This window comes from Balaenoptera physalus, assembly GCF_965194825.1.
Source record: "Balaenoptera physalus genome assembly, chromosome: 3".
Taxonomy (NCBI): domain Eukaryota; kingdom Metazoa; phylum Chordata; class Mammalia; order Artiodactyla; family Balaenopteridae; genus Balaenoptera; species Balaenoptera physalus.
In genome coordinates, this window is record NC_138890.1 from 12,524,075 (window position 1) to 12,529,281 (window position 5,207).

The following is a 5,207-nucleotide window of genomic DNA, read 5'->3' on the forward strand; positions in this document are numbered from 1 at the left end:
TGGAGCCACGTCCTCCTCCCAGGAGACCCTTGCTGGTCCGCTGAAGAACTTCTATGTTCCTCCACCTGGGACACCACCAGCCCCTCCCTCCCCTTCCAGCCCATCCATGACCCTTTGGGGAGTCCGTGTCTGGCACTGTCTCCCCCAGCCTGGGGACTCCCTGGGACCAGGCTGAGGTGAGGTTGGCACAGAGGATTTGGCTGAGGGTGTTTGTCGAATTAATGAATCCATCATCTGCCTGATGAACTCCTGTGCACTCTTCAAAAGCCCAGCCTCAATGTCCCTTGTCCCAGGATACCTTCCCTGTCTCCCCACACAGAGCCTTCACTGCCCTACTCCTGACTCCTCCAGCTCCAGGTGCACCCTCTAGCCCAGTTCTGAATCCACAGCTGGGGAGCATCTGTGGCCAGCTCTTCTTCCTGCAGACTGGGGTTTCCTTGGGGACCAGGACTGAGACCTCTTGGAGGCACAGTAAAGTTGTCAGGAAGTGTTTACGGAAAGGATGAATAAACAAATGAATAAACAATGAATGAATGAATGCCTCTTTCAGGGCCTGGAGTGACATACCCTGGGTTCACATCCCCACTGGGGTGCTAGACACTGGATCTGTCCCTTGACTCTCCAAATCCCTTTTTCCCATGTATTAAATGTGTTTTCTCAGAGCTTATGGCCCAAGTTGTTGCAAGAATGAAATGAACTGACATACCAGCATACAGCCCTCGGGCTCCCTCCTGTCCCAGATTGAGAGCAATTTGTACCCAGGAGCAGGGACTTTGTTCCTCTCCCAGCACTCAGAACTAGAGTGTTGTCAACACAAATGCTTAATGAATGTTGAAGAACAGGGTTGGTGAGAGGGATGGGGGAGGAAGGGAAGAAAGGCAAATATTAAAACAGCTGACATAAAAAAAGAATAAAATAATGCCATTTGCAACACCATGGATGGAACTAGAGATTATCATACCAAGTGAAGTAAGGCAGAAAGAGAAAGACTAATACCATATGATACCACTTTTATGTGGAATCTAAAATATGACACAAATGAACTTATCTATGAAACAGAAACAGACTCACAGACATAAAGAACAGACTTGTGGTTGCCAAGGGGGAAGGAGGTAGGGGAAGGATGGATTGGGAGCTTGGGATTAGCAGATGCAAACTATTTTATATAGAAAGGATAAACAAGGTCCTACTGTCTAGCACAGGGAACTATATTCAATATCCTGTGATAAACCGTAATGGAAAAGATATGAAAAAGAATATATATACATGTATAACTGAATCACTTTGCTGAACACCAGAAACTAACACAACATTGTAAATCAACTATACTTCAACAAAATAAAATAAAATATTAAAACAAACAAAAAAAGGCTGAAACCTAAGTGTTGGCAGGACATGGGTGGCATTGCCTCCCTCACAGGCTACTTGAGAAAATAGCCTGGCCATGTCCTACCCCATGACCTACCCCATGACTCAGCCATTCCACCCCTGGGCATTTACTGGGGGAGAAAAGAGTATAGTTACCAAGAGACATGAACAAAAAGGCTCAAAACAGCTTTAACCATAATCGCCCCAAACTGGAAACAACCCAAATGTCCACCAACAGGTAAAATGGACAAATCATGAAAAATTGGCACCCAGTGGTTAAAATAAGAAAGGAAAAAATCCAAGTGTTTGCAAGGAGGTGGAGATACTGGAACCCCTGTACACTGCCAGTGGGAATGTAAAATGTTACAGCTGCTGTGTAAAAACAGTGTGGCAGTTTTCAAAAGCTAAATATAGACTTATCATATGACCCAGCAATTCCACTGCTAGGTATAGACCTAGAAGAATTGAAAGCGATGCTCAAGAAAAACTTGCATGTGAATATTCACAGCAGCACTATTCACAATAGCGAAAAGGTAGCAACAGCCCAAATGTCCACCAACAGATGAATGGACAAACAAAATGTGGTAGATCCACATGAAGGAATAGAGTGGTCACACATGATACAACGTGGATGCACCTTGAAAACATCATGCTGAGTAAAGAAAGCCAGATAGAAAAGGCCACATATTGTATGAACTGTCCAGATGAGGCAAATCCACAGGGACAGAAAGCAGAATAGTTGTTGCCAGTGGCTGGGAGGGAGGGGGGATGGGAATGACTGCTAATGGGCATGGGGTCTTCTTTTAAGTATTCTGGAGCGAGATACTAGTGAGGGTCATGCTACATCATGAAAGTCCTAAATATCCCTGAATTATACACTTTAAATGGTTAAAATGATAAGTAATATGTTATATTTATTTCACCACAATATAAAAAGAAAAAATGGGGACTTCCCTGGAAGTCCAGTGGTTAAGACTCTGCGCTTCCAATGCAGGGGGCATGGGCTCCATCACTGGTCAGGGAACTAAGATCCCACATGCTGTGCGTCGCGGCCAAAAAAAATTTTTTTTAATAAATAAATAAGACAAAAGAAAGAAATGATACCCAGGAATATTACATAAGCATGAAAAGGAACAATTACCTGCTCCACACAACAAGAGGAGCAAGAGAAGCCAAGAGTGGACGCCCTGCGATCCCATGTGTGAAATTCAGAATCAGGTAAAACTCACCAAAGTGATGGATGTCAGAGTAGTGGTCACCTTGACGGAGGGGAGAATCAACTGGAGGGTCCAAGGAACCAGCAGGGGCTGGAAATGTCCTATATCCTGACCCAAGTATCATCACCTCAACCAACCTCCAATCCTGACAGTCATGAACTTGACCTTGCCTGTGTTAAACCTCAACAAAAATGTTAAAAAGAGAAAAGAGGGGCATTTCCTGGCGGTCCGGTGGTTAGGACTCCTCACTTTCACTGCCAAGCGCATGGGTTCGATCCCAGGTCGGGGAACTAGGATCCCACAAGCCGTGTGGTGTGGCCAAAAAAAAAAATGAGGGAGAGAGAGAGAGAAAAGAATTGCCAGGGGAAGGACACAAGAGCATCCAGCAGTCCTGAAGGTCGAGGGTTTTCCATTTTCCCCACAAATGTCATCACCTTATCCCTCTGGGGACTGATGACTTGGAAACAGGCATGGAGCTGGGGGTGGACAAAAGCAGGAGGGCAGTGACTGGAGGCTGATGCCTGGGATTTCAGAAATGGTTCCCAGATGCTTTTTCATCTCTTGGGAGATGCTCTCCACACTCCCCAGACCAGGGTCCCCAGGCTGTGGGACACTCTGGAACAGGAAAACCTCAGGACTCCAGAACACTCAGAACGTCAGCTCCCAGATCCCCTGGTAGAGACACATCTTGGCACCTCAGGGCCCTTTAAGACCAACTAGAATGAACACTAGCAATCATAACTTACAGCCTTGGGCAGAAGGAAGAGCATAGACTGCAGGCAGAAGGTCCTGGTTCCAGTCCTGACCCAATCAATAAATACACCTGAATGAATGAATGGATGGATGAATGGTGGATGAACTAGCTTTTCACCCCCGTTTCACAACCCTTTATCATGCACTTCCCAGATACTCAGCCTTGTCCTGCAAAAGGCCAGGACCCCAGAGAAACCTCAGCCTGATCTGGCCTCCAACAATCTCCTATCCTGCTGGGGGAGACAGAACCTGACACAGACACTTCCATTCCCATTATTGCTGAGAGCAATAATAGAAGAAATCACAGGCAGGCAGGAAACAGGGAAGGGAGCCAAGGGGGAGGGACCAGGATAGAGGAAAGATGCCAGGGCCAAAAAGAGAGAGAGGAAGTGGAGTATCCAAATGTTAGACATTAGATGGCACGTGGCCAGCGACTGTTACACACTGACCAGGGAGGAAGTTGTGCTGAACAGATAATGAAGGGCAGTGGGAGGCTGATCCTTCTTGGCAGATCTTTTCATTTGTCTTGATTGGTTTTGTATACCTCCAAAGATGAGGAGCTCACTCCCCAGGGAGACAGCCCAGCCCTTCCTGGACATGGGCAACTGTCAAAAAGTTTGCTGAGGGGCTTCCCTGCTGGCGCAGTGGTTGAGAATCTGCCTGCCAATGCAGGGGACACGGGTTCGAGCCCTGGTCTGGGAAGATCCCACATGCCGCGGAGCAACTGGGCCCGTGAGCCACAACTACTGAGCCTGCGCGTCTGGAGCCTGTGCCTTGCAACAAGAGAGGCCGCGACAGTGAAAGGCCCGCACACTGCGATGAAGAGTGGCCCCCGCTCGCCACAGCTAGAGAAAGCCCTCGCACAGAAACGAAGACCCAACACAGCCAAAAATAAATAAATAAATAAAAATAAAATTTATTAAAAAAAATGTTTGCTGCAATATAATTTTCCAGGTAGTGGCCACCATGGGTAAAAAGGTCAAATGCAATTGTCTCCCCAGACAAATGCCACCCCACAGGGCATCAGGGATAGCATGGGGACCATGGGCAGGGCTACCCATGTGAGCCAGGCAGTCAGTCTCTGCCACAGACTAAATCTGGAATCAGACCCGCCTGGATTTGAATCTCTGCTCTACCTCTTATGGGCCTGGTGACTTCATCTCTCCAAGTCTATTTCCTCTCCATCCTTTTCTGAAATGACCATAATAACAGTGCCGACTTCATAGGTTTATGAATGTATTCAGTGAGCTAACGGAGTAAAATGCCTGGCATATAGTACATGCAGAATAAGTGTGCCCTGTTCCAGGCCCAGAGTGCTCTGGAATGTGTCTCAAATTCACATGTACTTTCCTATCTTTAAAACTTTGCACATTCCAAAAAAAAAAAAAAAAAAAAACTTTGCACATGATCTAACTTATGCCTCATATATCATTGTCCCATCACCCACACCTTGCAAACTCCTATGCATCCCTCAAAGCCCTCAAAGGTACCCTTCTTTTCTCTGTTTAAGCCCTGACCTGGGGAACTGGGACTATCTGGGACTTGGTTCTGATTGGGCCCACTGTGATATGATGTGAGTTTCCAGAGGGCAGAGATTCCGACTGGCATGTAGTAGGCATGCAGTCAGAACTTGTTGAGTGAATGAATGAATGAGAGAATGAATGAAAGAGTGAGTGAATGAATGAATGAATGAATCAGTGGTTACTTGGGAGGGGTGCCCAAAGTGGAGACACAAGGCTAGGCCAACCCTTAGGTGTCCATACCCCCATCTCCCACGACCTCAATGGGCGGGAAGGGGCAGATAACGGGCGAGGAGGGGCTTCCGGGCGGGGTCTTCAGCCCTTCCGGTCCGGCCCCTTTAAGGGGCGG